At 50.6% G+C, this 17,164-nt stretch overlaps 4 pseudogenes; all 4 read right to left on the bottom strand.

The window, feature by feature from the left end:
* Nucleotides 1-10,887: 10,887 nt before the first annotated feature.
* Nucleotides 10,888-11,006, bottom strand: LOC143957321 (5S ribosomal RNA; annotated as a pseudogene).
* A 322-nt stretch (nt 11,007-11,328) lies between these two features.
* LOC143957285 (5S ribosomal RNA) lies at nt 11,329-11,447 on the bottom strand (annotated as a pseudogene).
* A 3,539-nt stretch (nt 11,448-14,986) lies between these two features.
* Nucleotides 14,987-15,105, bottom strand: LOC143957479 (5S ribosomal RNA; annotated as a pseudogene).
* Nucleotides 15,106-15,772: 667 nt separating this feature from the next.
* LOC143957528 (5S ribosomal RNA) lies at nt 15,773-15,891 on the bottom strand (annotated as a pseudogene).
* Between the last annotated feature and the right edge of the window lie 1,273 nt (nt 15,892-17,164).

Raw genomic sequence — 17,164 nt, 5'->3', positions numbered from 1 at the left:
CTCGAAGGGGTGGAATTGTCTAGAGAAGAACGAATGGTTAGGTAGTGGTCCGAGGAAATGGATTAGCTGTCTAGCTCTCCAGCTATCCAATGCAACAGGTACTTGCTCTAGCAGTATGGTCCCCGTGGGAATCAAGCCCGTGGGTCCAAGAAATAGGGCTGCTCTCAGAAGCCCTTTCGGGGCTTGCCTGGTAAAGGCCTGGTCAGACAGGCCCGGAGGGAATCTAGGATGTCCAATAATTGGGGTCATAGGAGAAGGGAAGTTAGTCAGGTGGGAAAGGTGAAAAAAACTATCCATCTCGGCGAGCGAGGGGCCAATTAACGGGTGAGTAGTCACACAGGGCTCCAATGGCCTCCCCGCCCAAGGCAGACCAGCCAGTGGAACCCGTGCCATCTCCTGCTCTAGCTTGACCCATAGCTTCAGTTCCCCATGCCGGTGTCTTATCACATATGGTCCCCCATCGGATAGTGTCCGCTGTGTACTGCGCATGCGCAGTACACAGCAACACAGATTCCGAAAATTGCCGAGCATGAACGGCGCCTGCGCACTGAGTCCAGGTTCTATCCCCACTATCCAAGTGGACATAGAGTAAGAATATAAAAGAGCCGAGCGCAGCGAGGCCGAGCCCGAAGCGTGGCGAGCGAAGTTCGCCTGCGAGGGGCCCTCTAATATTCACAACCCTATGTCCGCTTGGATGGTGGGGCTACCACCTCCACTCACCGCGCAGGCGCCGTTCAGCTTCGGAGATTTTCCGAAGCTTCGTCTGCTCCATACTGTGCATGCGCAGTACGGCGCGGACACTATATCATGGCCGGACAGTATATGGCAGAACACCGGCACCAGTCAACCACCGGTGTCATGTGCGTCGCTGTGTAATATAGAGCAGGGTCCGGGGGCCAATACCTCCCCGCAATTTCGGTCGCAATAGCATTGCCCTACCAATACGCATATGTTTTCCGCGCCAGAGGAACTTGATAAAGATTGAGCGAACCGCATGAAAGAAAGTCTGGGGTATTTTGATAGGTAAGGCTTGTAGTAGATACAGAAGTCGTGGCATCGCGTTCATCTTCAACACATTACAGCGTCCGAACCATGACAGAGCTAGTGGGTCCCATCTTTTAAGGTCCGCTGTAAGCCCATAGGCTTCTTTTTATGTTGTTGGCTTTGACCTGTTTTTTTTTTGCTTGTTTCTCAAGGTGAGCATCTTGGCGTTTGTCAAGAGGGTTGGGCGTGTCTTGAGGAGAACGCTTACGGCCACATCAACCTGAAAGCACCCGATCTCGTCTGATTTCAGAGGCTAAGCAGCGTCAGGCCTGGTTAGTACCTGGATGGGAGACTCCCTGGGAAGACCAGGTGCCATAGAAGGATCTGGTCTGGTTAGTGTCTTGATTGGGAGATCGCCTGGGAATACTGGATGCCGTAGGCTTCTTTTTATGTTGTTGGCTTTGACCTGTTTTTTTTAGCTTGCTTCCCAAGGTGACCATCTTGGCCTTTGTCAAGAGGCTTCAGAGTGCCCAAAGAGAGTGCCTACGACCAAATCACTATACTATATATCTATATCTATAATAATAAATAATATTTTTAGTTATTATATATAAGATACTATATAGGTGATTTGGCCGTAGGCACTCTCTTCGGGCACTCTGAAGCCTCTTGACAAAGGCCAAGATGGTCACCTTGGGAAACAAGCTAAAAAAAACAGGTCAAAGCCAACAACATAAAAAGAAGCCTACGGCATCCAGTATTCCCAGGCGATCTCCCAATCAAGACACTAACCAGGGGGGCGTGGCCTAGGCATGAAGGAGTGAGGACACTCTTTTCCGGAGCTCCCGGTCCGTGACCCCTCCGCACCCCTTTACCACAGTCTGGTCGCATATTTCGGCATCGCCGACATCCCCGCGCTTCGGCGGAACACAGCCAGCCGAGCGGGGTCCGCCGCTGCTGCCATGGACAGGTACTTGGTCCCGCTGCAGCCTCCGGCCTCCACGCCGGATCCAGCCAAGATGGCGCCCGCGGCCTCCGGCGCTCCAGGACACGCGGCACAGAGGGAAGGTGAGCAGACTGCTATGCAGGGACACGACATGCCCCCGTTCTCCCCGCCTAGTGACTTGTCCCCGTGTCTCCCCCGCTCACTGTCCATGGCCTCGCTTGACAGCCCGGACCATAGCGGCCTGCCACCCTGGTTCCCTCACAACTCCCAACTGTCCCAGAGACCCTCCCGCAGTGGAAGCCTCATCCCAGGACTGAATGGCCAGGCTGCTCTCGCCTCAGACACACAGGGGAACCACCGCTGCCACCAGCACCGGCATTATTGGGGGACAAGGCCATCCTAGCTTTACTCCAAAACCTTCCCACTAAAGCAGACTTTAGCTGTATGGCAGCCAGGATTGAAACGACCTTGCGACATGAAATCGCAGGGGTCAAACGTGACGTGTCGGCTACGAACGAGCGGGTGACCACCCTGGCATCGGATGTGACCTCCCTGACCACTGATGTTTCTGGCCTGCAAGCCGCACATGATACCCTTGCTGACAGAGTGGCACAGTTGCAACTCCTAGTGGATGACCTTGAGAATCGCAACCGCAGACGCAACATCAGGATCAGAGACTTGCCCGAAGCCACTGGCCAGGCAGACCTCAAAGCCACAGTTACAGCTATATTTAACGCCTGTCTGGACCGCGCTGCTGACACAGTAATAGCCATTGATAGAGTCCACAGGACCCTGGGCCCCAGGAGCCCCACAGAGAACCGGCCACGTGACGTTTTATGCTGTCTCCACAATTACTCAGTTAGGGAGGATGTCCTGCAAGCGTCGTGGCGCAAAGGCAGCATTGATTTTGACGGGGCCCAAGTCACCCTTCTGCCAGATGTATCCCGCAAGACCTTCCAGATGAGACGCTGTCTGCGACCCCTTCTGGAACACCTAACTGAACGGAGGATTCCATACAAGTGGGGCCATCCGTTTCACCTTATAGTGCGCAAAAATGGGAGGCCCCTTGCGCTACGACACCCTTCGGAGGTCCCGTCCTTTCTGGAGGCTTTGGGCCTGCCCTCGGTTCAGGTCCCCGACTGGTTGGCTCCTGTTGTCCCCCAGGGAGCAGTGGCCCCGACGAACAACCCCTCAACCAGGCCACAGAGAGTGAGACGCCACCGTCGATCCCAACGTCAGAGATCGCAGGCCCCTCAAGATCGTGAACCCTGAGAGAGTACAGTAATTTTCCGTTATTCCTGTATTATACCCTTTTTTTTTGTTTTCTTTTTCTCTACCAACATAGACGGCTGGAGTATCCAGCTTTGTGTTGTTTACCATGCCACGGGCCATTGTTCCCAGCGCCCCCGCTAGGGGAGAGGAAGGACATTGGAAGAACAGAGTTGGACACTGCGCTTCCTGGACGAAGCCCTGAGTTATTGGCGGTACTGTTCACCATTCTCGTTACTGTTTATCTACAGGTGCCCTAGTCTCGGCGCTCTTTGTGTTTTTGGACTGCCTGGTGTTGCCCCCCGGGTGCCCCTGGGCGGCGTTCCCGCTCCCTCCCCCTCTCCCCCTCCCCTTTTTTCCATTTTTTTTTTGGGGGGGGGGGGAGGGGCGGGTGCCTGGGTGGTATAAAGTTATCTATACTCTGTGTTGAAAAGTTTAATATGTTGGTCTAATTATGCACTGTTCTACTGTTGTTAACTGCCCGATACCTGCTGCAGTTCTATAATGCGTTTGATGTCGTAGTTAAGATGCCAAAGAAGCTCCGTGCACGCCCGATTGCGACTGCATGGACCATGGGATGCTGGAGGGGTACTGCACCGACGAGTTCCTCCCTCTGCAGTGCCTTACCTCTTCCCCCACTAGGCCCCTCTGCCCTAACCGGCAGGTTCTCTCCGATAGGAGCTTTAGCAATTCCCCGATCTATCCCCACCCCTCCTACCCTCCTCCTCCCTACTAACTCCAGACCTTCTCCGCTTCGTTACTGCTTTTCCTTTTTCTCCTCCTCTTCCTCTGTGCTTGAACTCTATATCTACTACTGACTCTGGTGGGGACCGCCGGCCGGGTACCACTGCCGTCATGGCCCTGAAGCTGGTTTCCTGGAATGTGAAAGGGCTGAATGTACCTGAAAAAAGGTCCAGCTGCCTGACAGAATTGTGGCGGATGAAGCCCCAAATAGTTTTCCTCCAGGAGACCCATTTCAGGACAGACCAAATACCACGGCTTTATAGTAAGCACTTCCCCCTGGCCCACCACAGCACGTCCCCTACTTCCAAATCGAGAGGAGTGTGTGTTCTTGCTAAAAACTTGCCGTGGCGCCTGTTAGCTGTCCAAGCCGATAGTGAAGGGAGATATCTCTTCATTAAGGGAACTCTCCACTCGCAAACTTTTACTTTTGCCAACCTATACATGCCGAATGTGGACCAGCTGCCGGCCTTAGAAGCATGCTTGGATGCCCTGGCTGCATTCTCGGAGGGTACTTTGATCGTTGGGGGGGACTTTAACCTCACCTTGGACCCCCGCAGAGACTCATCATCGGGCACCTCTGCGATTTCTGCGAGAACGCGTTCACACATAAGAGACCTGCTACACTCCCACCGACTGATCGATGTGTGGCGTACGCTTCACCCACAGGATAGGGACTATACGTTCTTTTTCACCGCTCATGGTTCTTACTCACGTATAGATATGTTTTTAGTCACCCACAATGCTATCCCGGCGGTCACAGACGCTCAGATAGGCCACATAGCCCTGTCTGACCATGCCCCGATTTCTTTGATGCTGAAGCTACAACAGGAGTCGCGTGGTCAGTCCTGGTGGAGACTGAACGAGTCTCTCCTGAAGGACCCTGAGACCCACGCAGACCTGCTTAGGGAATTAGAAAGTTACTTTGATCATAACCGTGATTCTGTTTCCAACCCCCTCATGTTATGGGCGGCTCATAAATGCTACATTAGGGGCATTCTTATTAAACATGGTCATAGACTCAAAGTGGCCAAAACTGAGGCTCTCTCCAAACTTATTGCCAAGTTGCATGCGTGTGAACAACGACACAAATCCCAGCCGACTGCTGCGCTGGAGGTAGAGGTGAGAGATCTTAGAGAACAAATCAGAGATTTCTCTCTCTTTCAGGCTAGAACCAGACTCATGTGGGTCCGCAGGACGTATTATGAATATGGAGACAAGTGTAGTAGGTCCCTAGCGAACTCCCTGCGTGCCCAACGCAACGCGTCCTTCATTCCAACCATAACCTCCCCTTCGGGTGCCAAGCTTCAAGATTCACGGGAGATAGCGGAGTGTTTCCGATCTTTCTATGAAGCCCTTTATAACTTGCACCCCTGGGACTCAGGAGACGCCCTCCAGGCCGGCACAGCGGCCATTGACGAGTACCTAGCTTCGGCAAACCTCCCGTCGCTGACACAGGAAGAGATAGAGCTTCTCTCGCAACCTATCTCCCCGGAGGAATTGTCGGCAGCGTTAAGAGACTCACCCAAGGGCAAGGCACCAGGCCCAGATGGGTTTACGGTCCCTTATTATAAGGCCTTCCTCTCCCTGTTGTCCACGCCGTTTGTGTCAGCTTTTAACGCCCTATTGGAGGGCCAGACCTTTCCACCGGAGCTGTTGCAGGCAAGCATCTCGGTCATACTCAAGCCGGAGAAGGATCCGCTTCTCTGTGCGAACTACAGGCCCATCTCCTTATTAAACAGCGACCTTAAGCTCTTCACTAAGATACTGGCGGAGCGGTTGGCGCCCATTCTCCAACGCCTGATACCTCTGGATCAGGTGGGGTTTATTCGTAACAGGGAAGCCCGAGACAACACTACCAGGACAATCAATGTTATAGAACGCGCCAGACGCCTTAAACTACCGATTATGTTGCTCTCTGTGGACGCAGAAAAAGCGTTTGACAGGGTGAGCTGGCCTTTTTTGCTAGCCACCCTGCGAAGCTTGGGTGTACCCCCCCCATGCTTTCATGGGTTACAGCTCTTTACTCGTCACCGACGGCGATGGTTAGGGTCAATGGGTTTGCCTCGTCGCGTTTCACTATTGGCAATGGAACGAGGCAGGGATGCCCGTTGTCCCCCCTTTTGTTTGTCCTATCGCTTGAACCCTTGCTGCACCACATCAGGCAGAACATAGACATCAAGGGCCTGGACACCCCCTCACACCACCATAAGGTCGCAGCCTTTGCAGATGACCTCTTGTTCTATGTCTCGGAGCCTCACATTACATTGCCGAATCTCTTAGCGGAAATAAGACGATATGGCACCCTGTCAAATTTTAAAATTAACTTACAGAAATCGGAAGCACTCAACGTCTCCCTGTCTACCAACGCCCAGACGAGTCTAAGCACTAATTTTCCCTTTCGTTGGGCAACTGGGGCTATACAATATCTGGGTACCAAGGTTCCCCCGGACCCACATCTGATTTTCCAATTGAATTTCCAGCCGCTTCTAAAAAATTTTGCCATAGATCTAGAGAGGTGGTCAAAGTTGGCGACCTCTTGGTTTGGGAGATGCAATGTGCTCAAAATGAATGTAATGCCCAGACTCTTGTACCTATTACAAGCCTTACCGATAAAAATCCCCCAATCATTTTTTAAAGCCATGCGCTCCATCTTTATTCGATACGTATGGCAGGGCAGGCCTCCAAGACTCAGCCGAACATTACTGCTCAGACCAAAAGACAAGGGAGGGATTGGCCTCCCAGATCCGGCATGGTACTATACGGCGGTGCACATGAACAGAGTAGTTGACTGGTGCAGACACCTGAAGGATAAGCTGTGGGTTCGTCTGGAGCGTGAATCCGTACCATTTCCAGGTTTGCCCTGGAGTGGACCGGGCTGGTCGGGAGCGACGCGGGCACACCCACTCATTGAGCCAACGTTACAAGAGCTAGACAGATATTTTACCCTGACGGGCGTGCCCAGTTTCCCTTCGCCCATGACTCCTATTATTGGACACCCACGCTTTGAACCCGGCATGACGGAAAAGTCTTTCCGCCTCGACCCTGACCGGGACCTTGTGCGGGCCTCTTCTTTTCTTGGCCCTAGGATGTGGACAGCGGTCTCCACTATGTACGAGGCGTTAGCAACCACGGCCCTGGGACAGTGGAAGCTTGCCCAACTCTCCCACTTCTTGAAATCTTTTTCAAACAGTGGCGAATTCCGCAGACCCCTAACATCGTTTGAGGAGGTATGCTCAGGAGAGGGACCGACCCGAGGGTCTCTTTCCCTGTCATATCGCATCCTACTGGACCAACTCTCCCAGGGTAACGTGGTGTTCGTGGAAAAATGGGAGCGAGACCTGCATGTCCGGCTCTCGCCAGACCAGAAGAACCGCGCGCTTCTTTTTGCGCACAAGTCATCCCTATGTAGTAAATACCAGGAAATAGCTTATAAAATTTTGACCCGATGGTACAGGACCCCCACTGTCCTGGCGGCTATGTTTCCCGGTCACAGCCCTTTGTGCTGGAGATGCGGTGAACAAGCCGGCACGTTACTACATATCTTTTGGGAATGCCCTCAACTGGCCCATTTCTGGAGACAGGTTCTCAATATCATTTATGACCTCACGGCTATTGATCTCCAGAACAACCCAGCTGCGATCTTCCTCAATCTGACTCCACTCTCGAGCAAGAAGTACCATAAATCTCTCTTAAAACATCTTCTGAGTGGGGCCAGGGCATGTATACCTAGCATGTGGAAACAGCAGGCCGCTCCACTGGTGTCTCACTGGTTTGCAAGAGTTTGCGACATCTACCGTATGGAACAGCTCACATCAGCGTTAGGCGACAGGGAGGAAGAGCACACTGCTCGTTGGTTGTCGTTGGTTGTCTTGGAGCCCCCCATCCCCTTCTCCTGCCCATTTGCTCCCCCCTCTTTCCCTACCCCCTAACTCCCAAGTATAATTAAAATACATGGTGATTGCAAGGATCTTTTCGTTTTGTTCCCTCGATTTCCCAGCCAGGGGTTGGCGGCCCTCGGGGTGGTCCCGGCTGAGCTCTTTGACCAATAGAATGAAGGTGACCGATGTTAGAGGCCCCTCAGTCTGGGCCTTGAGGGGGATCGCCCCGCGGACTGCCCTGGTTTATAAGTAGACACTGGGGTGCCAGATCTTTAGAGTGGGATAATGTGGTGGCCTAGCCACGGCTGGGGCTGCTGCTGACATAAGTTGTTAGGTTTCCCCCGGTCCCCCACGAAGTATTAACTATGTATTTTTGTTAACCTGGAAAACTGAGGGATCTATGTCTTTTACAGTTTGTCTCTGTATTACCTGCAATCCGTAAATAAAGAATTAAAAAAAAAAAAGACACTAACCAGACCAGATTCTTCTATGGCACCTGGTCTTCCCAGGGAGTCTCCCATCCAGGTACTAACCAGGCCTGACGCTGCTTAGCCTCTGAAATCAGACGACATTGGGTGCTTTCAGGTTGATGTGGCCGTAAGCGTTCTCTTCAAGACACGCCCAACCCTCTTGACAAATGCCAAGATGGTCGCCTTGAGAAACAAGCAAAAAACAACATAAAAAGAAGCCTATGGGCTTACAGCGGACCTTAAAAGATGGGACCCACTAGCTCTGTCATGGTTCGGACGCTGTAATGTGTTGAAGATGAACGCGAGGCCACGACTTCTGTATCTACTACAAGCCTTACCTATCAAAATACCCCAGACTTTCTTTCATGCGGTTCGCTCAATCTTTATCAAGTTCCTCTGGCGCGGAAAACATATGCGTATTGGTAGGGCAATGCTATTGTGACCGAAATTGCGGGGAGGTATTGGCTTCCCGGACCCTGCTCTATATTACACAGCGACGCACATGACACCGGTGGTTGACTGGTGCCGGTGTTCTGCCATATACTGTCCGGCCATGATATAGTGTCCGCGCCGTACTGCGCATGCGCAGTATGGAGCAGACGAAGCTTCGGAAAATCTCCGAAGCTGAACGGCGCCTGCGCGGTGAGTGGAGGTGGTAGCCCCACCATCCAAGCGGACATAGGGTTGTGAATATTAGAGGGTCCCTCGCAGGCGAGCTTTGCTCGCCACGCTTCGGGCTCGGCCTCGCTGCGCTCGGCTCTTTTATATTCTTACTCTATGTCCACTTGGATAGTGGGGATAGAACCTGGACTCAGTGCACAGGCGCCGTTCATGCTCGGCAATTTTCTGAATCTGTGTTGCTGTGTACTGCGCATGCGCAGTACACAGCGGACACTATCCGATGGGGGACCATATGTGATAAGACACCGGCATGGGGAACTGAAGCTATGGGTCAAGCTAGAGCAGGAGATGGCGCGGGTTCCACTGGCTGGTCTGCCTTGGGCGGGGAGGCCATTGGAGCCCTGTGTGACTACTCACCCGTTAATTGGCCCCTCGCTCGCCGAGATGGATAGTTTTTTTCACCTTTCCCACCTGACTAACTTCCCTTCTCCTATGACCCCAATTATTGGACATCCTAGATTCCCTCCGGGCCTGTCTGACCAGGCCTTTACCAGGCAAGCCCCGAAAGGGCTTCTGAGAGCAGCCCTATTTCTTGGACCCACGGGCTTGATTCCCATGGGGACCATACTGCTAGAGCAAGTACCTGTTGCATTGAATAGCTGGAGAGCTAGACAGCTAATCCATTTCCTCGGATCACTACCTAACCATTCGTTCTTCTCTAGACAGTTCCACCCCTTCGAGGAACTTTGCCTGGATGATGGCCCAATTCGTGGTTCCCTCTCTAGGTCCTACCAAATCCTGACAGACGCACAATCCTCCACGGATCCACCCTTCCTAGCTAAATGGAAAAGGGACTTACAAACTACATTCTCCAAACCACAGAAGGACAGAATACTCTTTTTCGCCCATAAGTCGTCACTCTGCAGTAAATATCAGGAGATCTCATTTAAGCTGATCACACGCTGGTATCGTACACCGGTGGTGTTGGCCAAAATATTCCCCGGTCAATCTGACCGCTGCTGTCGCTGTGGGTAACAGACTGGCACCATTCTCCACATTTTCTGGGAATGCCCTAAATTACAAACATTCTGGCAGCCTGTCCTGAGACTCATCCACAAGTTCACAGACATTTCCTTAGCCAATGATCCCACAGCAGTTCTTCTCAATCTAACTCCTATGTCGAGAAAGCGTTATCATAAGTCCTTACTTAAACATCTCCTCAATGCAGCTAGGGCCTGCATCCCAAGTCAGTGGAAAGAGCAATCTGCTCCAATGGTGACCCAGTGGTTCGCAAGGGTAAATGATATTGAACGAATGGAAGACCTGACTGCCACAATGAGGGATAAAACGGAGGAGCATGGGAACAGATGGTTCTACTGGACCCAGTTTCGCTTTTCGGAAGAATACCTCCGTGAGACATAGTAAGCTCATGGTGATCGTTGGAGATCGCTGTTCCAAACGTTGGACAGCTGATGAGCTGGTGAGCCGAGCGCGTCTCTTGCTCCCTGGGAGGGGACCCCACCCTATCCACTCTACCCACGACACCCCCTTACCCCTTCTTTACCTTTTCTGCCATTTCCTTCCCCAATCTTCTCTTTCCCCTTCTCCCTCCTTTCAGTTCTACTATTTCCCTTCTTAACTCAAAAAAGGGAAAAGAAAATGGTATGTTCCGACCCCATTTGACTACTACACAATACTCTTCCCCTATCTATGGATATCTAAACTCTTCGAGGGTAGCAGGGCTAGTATCAATACTATTTTAAGTGATAGAGGATCCCAACGAGATGGAGCTTTAATCTCATCTTGATATGACCGCAAAGCTGTACACGTGCTATTCTCCTCAGACTTCTTACCATTGGCTCTGATATCCATGCAATATGATCGTTTGTTTGTAACTATTTGTATCACACATTCTGTGAAGTTGCCTTTGCATTGTATGTCGCATACTACTAAATTAAAAAAAAAAAAAAACATAAGCCTATGGAACCTGGTATTCCCAGGCGGTCTCCCATCCAGGTACTAACCAGGCCCGACACTGTTTAGCATCCGAGATCAGACGAGATTGGGCGCTTTCAGGGTGATGGGGCCGTAGGTGATCTCTTCGGGCACTCTAAACCCTCTTGACAAATGCCAAGATGGTCACCTTGGGAAACAAGTGAAAAAAAAACAGTTCAATGTCAACAACATAAAAAGAAGAATACGGCACCTGGTATTCCAACGCCATCTCCCATCCAGGTACTAACTAGGCCCAACCCTTCTTAGCCTCAGAAAAGAGAAGAGATAGGGCTCTTTCAGGGTGATGCTGCTGTAAGCGATCTCTTTGGGCACTCTCAACCCTCTTGACAAATGCCAAGATGGTCACCTTGGGAAACAAGCAAAAAAAAGAAAACGAATCAACGCCAACAACATAAAAAGAAGCCTACAATAACTGGTAATCCCAGGTGGTCTCCCATCCAGGTACTAACCAGGCCCGACTCTTCTTAGCCTCCAAGATCAGACGAGATTGGGTGCTTTCAGAGTGATGTGGCCATAGGCAATCTCTTCAGGCAATCTCTTCAGGCACTCTCAACCCTCTTGACAAACACCAAGATGGTCACTGTGGGAAATAAGCGAAAAAAAAACAGGTCAACGCCAACAACATAAAAAGAAGTCTACGACACCTGGTATTCCCAGGCGTTCTCCAATCCAGGTACTAACAAGGCCCGACTCTATTAGCCTCCAACATCAAACGAGATCGGGTGCTTTCAGGGTGATGTGCCCGTAGGCAATCTCTTCAGGCACTTTCAACCCTCTTGACAAACGCCAAGATGGTCACCTTGGGAAACAAGCAAAAAAATAAAAATAAGTCGGAAGCTAGAGACAATACGGCCCGAGTCCTCAATTTAATCCATGCAGCGCATGTACAGGGAAGGCCCTTGCTTATGTTGTCAACGGACGCGGAGAAGGCCTTTGACAGGGTGGCCTGGCACTTTATGCAGGCCACCCTGGAACATATAGGTCTTGGCCCCAACATGATGAGCTGGGTAATGTCGCTTTACTCCACGCCATCGGCAGCGGTACGGGTGACCGAGTGGTGCTCGGACTCTTTCCCCATCACTAATGGGACGAGGCAGGGGTGCCCTCTGTCTCCCCTAATTTTAATTCTGACACTGGAACCACTTATGTGTCACGTTTGGAATGACCCGAATATTACTGGCATATCCAAACCCTCGGCACACCACAAAATTGCGGCGTACGCTGACGATCTAATTTTTTCCGTCTCCAATCCACACATTTTGCTTCCCAAAATACTTGCGTCTCTACAGCGACACGGCAGCCTATATGTATTGAATATATCGGTTCCGGATGGTGAGGCCAAGAGGCTCCGCTCCTCTTTTCCATTCTACTGGGCTGAAAAATCTATACGTTAACTGGGCGTTGACATCGCAGCGGATTTAGCGCAATTGTACCTGCTTAATTTTGTCCCTCTCCTGGATAGACTGAAATCTGATTTGGGAAACTGGCATGCTTTAACACTGACCTGGTTCGGGCGCTGTAATGCATTCAAAATGATGGCCCTCCCTCGGACCTTATACATGTTCCAGACATTACCGATCCGGTTACCCCCAATTTTTTTCAGACAACTGCAGGTGCTGCTCCGGGACTTTATTTGGGCGCGCAAACTGCCCAAAGCCCATTTGCAATTGCTTGCCAGACCAAAGGACAAGGGGGGTCTGGGTCTCCCAGATCTAAGACAATACTACAGAGTGACTCTGCTAGCGAGAGTCGTTGATTGGCATTGTAATGGCCCACACAAGCAGTGGGTGGAGATGGAGATTGAGGATGGATCCATTCCCCTATTGACCTCCCCGTGGCTCCTGTCCTCCCTACCAAAAGACCTCAGAGGTCACCCCGTAGTGGGAGCTACGTTGGATGTTGTGCGGAGGTTGTTCCGCTGCACACACATTGCTCCCCTGCCATCACCAATGACTCCGGTTATAGGTAATCCAGACTTCCCACCGGGATTTACCAACAAGAAACTGCGACAGTTGACAGTGGTGGGGAAACAGCGTCTGGGAGAGATGTGGCCCACGGGAGGGCTCCCGACCACGCAAACTGTCGCCGAGCTTTCGGACCCTCCGCTTGACTTGTTTAGTGCTTATCAACTTCGTCACTTTCTTCTGGCCATACAAAGGGCCCCCTACACTCCTAGAGACCTGACACCCTATGAATCCATCTGTCACAAAAGGGAACCTGTGCGACACACCCTCTCCCTCCTGTACAACCTATTGAGTAGTCAGGAGGAGGAGTCAACCCCCACCATTTATCCACAAATGGGAGAGGGACTTTGGCATCACATTTACCCCACAACAGATAGGGAAGATCCTGACCTTAGTACATAAAGCTTCCATCGCAAACCAATATCACGATACAAGATAGTCTCACGCTGGTATAGAGTCCCATACCTTCTGAATAAAATGGATAGATCGATCCCGGATGTTTGTTGGAGGTGAAATTCAGATATGGGGACCATGGGACACTTTTTCTGGGCATGCCCGACCTTGAGGAACTTTTGGGTTCCCAGTAGTGTGCCTTCTACACTTGACCGAACAGCCTGTTCGAAAATACAAAAAAACCCTCACGATGCACCTCCTGAATGCCGCCCGGGCCTGCATTCCCGCACTGTGGAGGCAGCCTCAGCCCCCATCCAAGGTGCTATGGTATTCCAAAGTCAATCATATTCTCCGGATGGAAGAATTGACCGCCACCCTTCACAACACTGAAGAGGCATTTAGTGTTACATGGAGGCCCTGGAGGTATTTTACTGTTACGCGAGACTACATTCGGGAGGTGAGCAGTGCCTCCGTCCCAGAAAACGACTGAACATCTAACGTTTACCTACGTAGGCCATGTCTGCCCTGGGTGGCATTCCCCCCCTCCCTTTTTGTCTTTATTTTTCTTTTTTTTCCCCGCCGCCATCCCCCCACCTCCTCTCTCTCCGTCTTTGCACTCTCTTCTTCCCCCGTCCTCCCTTTTGACTATGCCTTGTCTCCTTACTAGCCTTCGGGACCCAGAAGAACCCCAGGGTTCTGGACATGACCGGCTCATATTTTACTCTGGTTCACGTAGGTCATGATAAGCTGGCTCGCTGTGGTCCCAGTTGTTCTCCATGATTACATTTGTCCGAACGGAGTTGCACTAGTTATACTGTACTACATGTCGGAGGTGGGGTTTCTCTATTTTCTGCATGAAACTGTAGGACTCCCCTCTGAGAACCCAGAGTTATTTGGCTGCCTATTTTTTGTTAGCATGTAATTGTGACCCTGGCTCATGCTGTATGGTTGACTGTTATATTTATGTTGTTCTACTTAATAAAAGAATAATAAAAATTAAGAAAATAAGTCAATATCAACAACTTAAAACTAAAGCCTATGGCATCGAGAAATCCCAGGCGGTCTCCCATCCATGTACTAACCATGTCCCAACCCTGCTTAGCCTCTGAGATCAAATGCACGCTCAACCCTCTTGACAAACGCCAAGATGGTCACCTTGGGAAACAAACAAAAAAAACAAGTCAACGCCAACAACATAAAAAGAAGCCTGCGGCATCTGGAAAACCCAGGCGGTCTCCCATCCAGGTACAAACCAGGCCCAACCCTGCTTAGCCTCTGAGACCAAACGAGATTGGGCGCTTTCAGGGGGTTGTGCCCGTAGGCAATTTCTTTGTGCACTCTCAACCCTCTTGACAAATGCCAAGATGGTCACCTTGGGAAACAAGGGAAAAAAAACAGGTCAAAGCCAACAACATAAAAAGAAGCCTACGGCATCCGGAATTCCCAGGCGATCTCCCAATCAAGACACTAACCAGGCCAGATCCTTCTATGTCACCTGGTCTTCCCAGGCAGTCTCCCATTCAGGTACTAACCAGGCCTGATGCTGCTAAGCCTCTGAAATCAGACGAGATCGGGTGCTTTCAGGGTGATGTGGCCGTAAGCGTTCTCTTCAAGACACGCCCAACCCTCTTGACAAACGCCAAGATGGTCGCCTTGAGAAACAAGCGAAAAAAACAGTTCAAAGCCAACAACAAAAAAAGAAGCCTATGGCACCTGGTATTTCCAGGCGGTCTCCCATCCAGGTACTAACCAGGCCCGACACTGTTTAGCCTCTGAGATCAGATGAGATTGGGCGCTTTCAGGGTGATGGGGCCGTAGATGATCTCTTTGGGCACTTTCAACCCTCTTGTTAAACGCCAAGATGGTCACCTTGGGAAACAAGCGAAAATAAACAGGTAAACGCCAACAACATAAAAAGAAGCCTACGGCACCTGGTATTCACAGATGGTCTCCCATACAGGTATTAACCAGGCCGTACACTGCTAGGCCTCCGAGATCAGATGAGATTCTGACCTTTCAGGGTGATGTGGCCATAGGTGTTCTATTTAGACACTCTCAACCCTCTTGACAAATACCAAGATGGTTATCTTGGGAAACAAGTGAAAAAAAAAAGGTCAACGCCAACAACATAGACCCTGGCGGTCTCCCATCTGACCCAGACCCTGCTTAGCCTCTGAGATCGGGCGCTTTCAGGGTGATGTGACCTCAGGCGAACGCTTTGGGACATACTCAAAACTCTTGACTGATGCTAAAATGGTCACCTTGGGAAACAATCGAAAGAAAAACAGGTCAAAGCCAACAATATAAAAAGATTGCTACGGACCCTGCTTAGCCTCTGAGATCAGATGAGATCGGGCGCTTTCAGGGGAATGTGGCCGTAGGAGATTTCTTTGGGCTCTCTCAGCCCTCTTGACAAATGCCAAGATGATCACCTTGGGAAACAAGCGGAAAAAAAAAAAACATGTCAACGCCAACAACATAAAAAGAATCCTACGGCACCTGGTATTCCCAGTTGGTCTCCCATCCAGTTACTAATCAGGCCCGACAATGCTTAGCCTCCGAGATCAGACAAGATCAGGCACTTTCAAGGTGATGGGGCCATAGGCGATCTCTTCGGGCACTCTCAACCATCTTGACAAACGCCAACATGGTCATCTTGGGAAACAAGCGAAAAAAACCAAGTCATTGCCAACATTGGAGGCTAAGCAGGGTTGGGCAATCAGTTTCCTTGCCTGAAATAGGCATCTCAGAACTGCCATCTGGCTACTTCCCGGGTTTCCAACTCCTTCAACTAATCCCAGGAGACAATACTTCGCCTCCATCCTGGTGGAGGTTCCAACCACCCGATCAATGGTTCCTGTCACCTCTGTCCAGTAGCGGATCAATTTTGGGCCTCTCCAAAACATGTGCATCATGTCTCCCCCCATGTTCCCGCACCGGGGGCAACTTGCGTCCGGCCGTTCGGCCAAACTGAAAAAGTTTACGAGGAGCATAATAGGTTCTATATAATAAGCACAGATGTGACATCCTGTGTGAGGAGAGCCACAATTCACCACAGGCAGGATTCCTGTGGCCAATTATAGCTCGGGGGGTTTAGTACACACCCCACACTATATAAGGCCGCCAGCACGGCGGCCTTGTATAGTGTGTTGCGGTGGTCAGGGAAAGAGGACGATAGGCAGGGACAGTGTCTTTACTGCTTGGGAACCTAGCACTGTTACAGCGGGTGTTATGTGCCTCCTGCACAGTACACACCTGAAGCTACCCTTTATTACTGGTGTTCAATTTCTGCAATACATGCATCTGCAGTGCAGAAGTTAGAGTCGGTGTTGTGTGCCTCCTGCACAGTATACACCTTATTGCTGGTGTTCTGTTTCTGTAATACTGTTACAGTGCTAGGGTGTACAGAGAAGCTGGTATATATAGAAGACTACAGCATACAGAAGAAAGGCTAGTGAATACAGAATACAGGTTTCGTGTATGTAGATAGGCTTGAGTATACAGAGATGCTAGAGTAAACAGTGAGGCTGGGGTACACAGAGAGGCTAGTTTAAAGACAAATACAAAGATGTTAGTGTATATTGAGAGGTTAGTGTATAGAGAGAGTCGAGTGTATACAGAAAGGACAGTGCATATAGAGAAGCTAGTGTATACAGAAAGGGTATACATGAAAGCTGACATTCTATACAGAAGACTAGGTAGTGTATACAGAGAGTCTAGTGGGTACAGAAGACAGGCTGGTGTATTCTAGCTAGTTTTTACAGTCTAGTGTATACAGAAGACATAGAGTTTAGTGTATTCAGAGAGTCTAGTGTATACAGTCGGCGAGTGTATACATAAGACTGGCTAGTTTACACAGTGTTTACAGAGATGCAAGGG

The sequence above is a fragment of the Lithobates pipiens genome, unplaced genomic scaffold (assembly GCF_037356315.1).
Source record: "Lithobates pipiens isolate NorthernLeopardFrog02 unplaced genomic scaffold, aLitPip1_a1.2 Scaffold_52, whole genome shotgun sequence".
Classification (NCBI taxonomy): Eukaryota; Metazoa; Chordata; class Amphibia; order Anura; family Ranidae; genus Lithobates; species Lithobates pipiens.
Note: the sequence above shows the minus strand (reverse complement) of the source record. Positions and strands in the feature narration are given on the sequence as shown.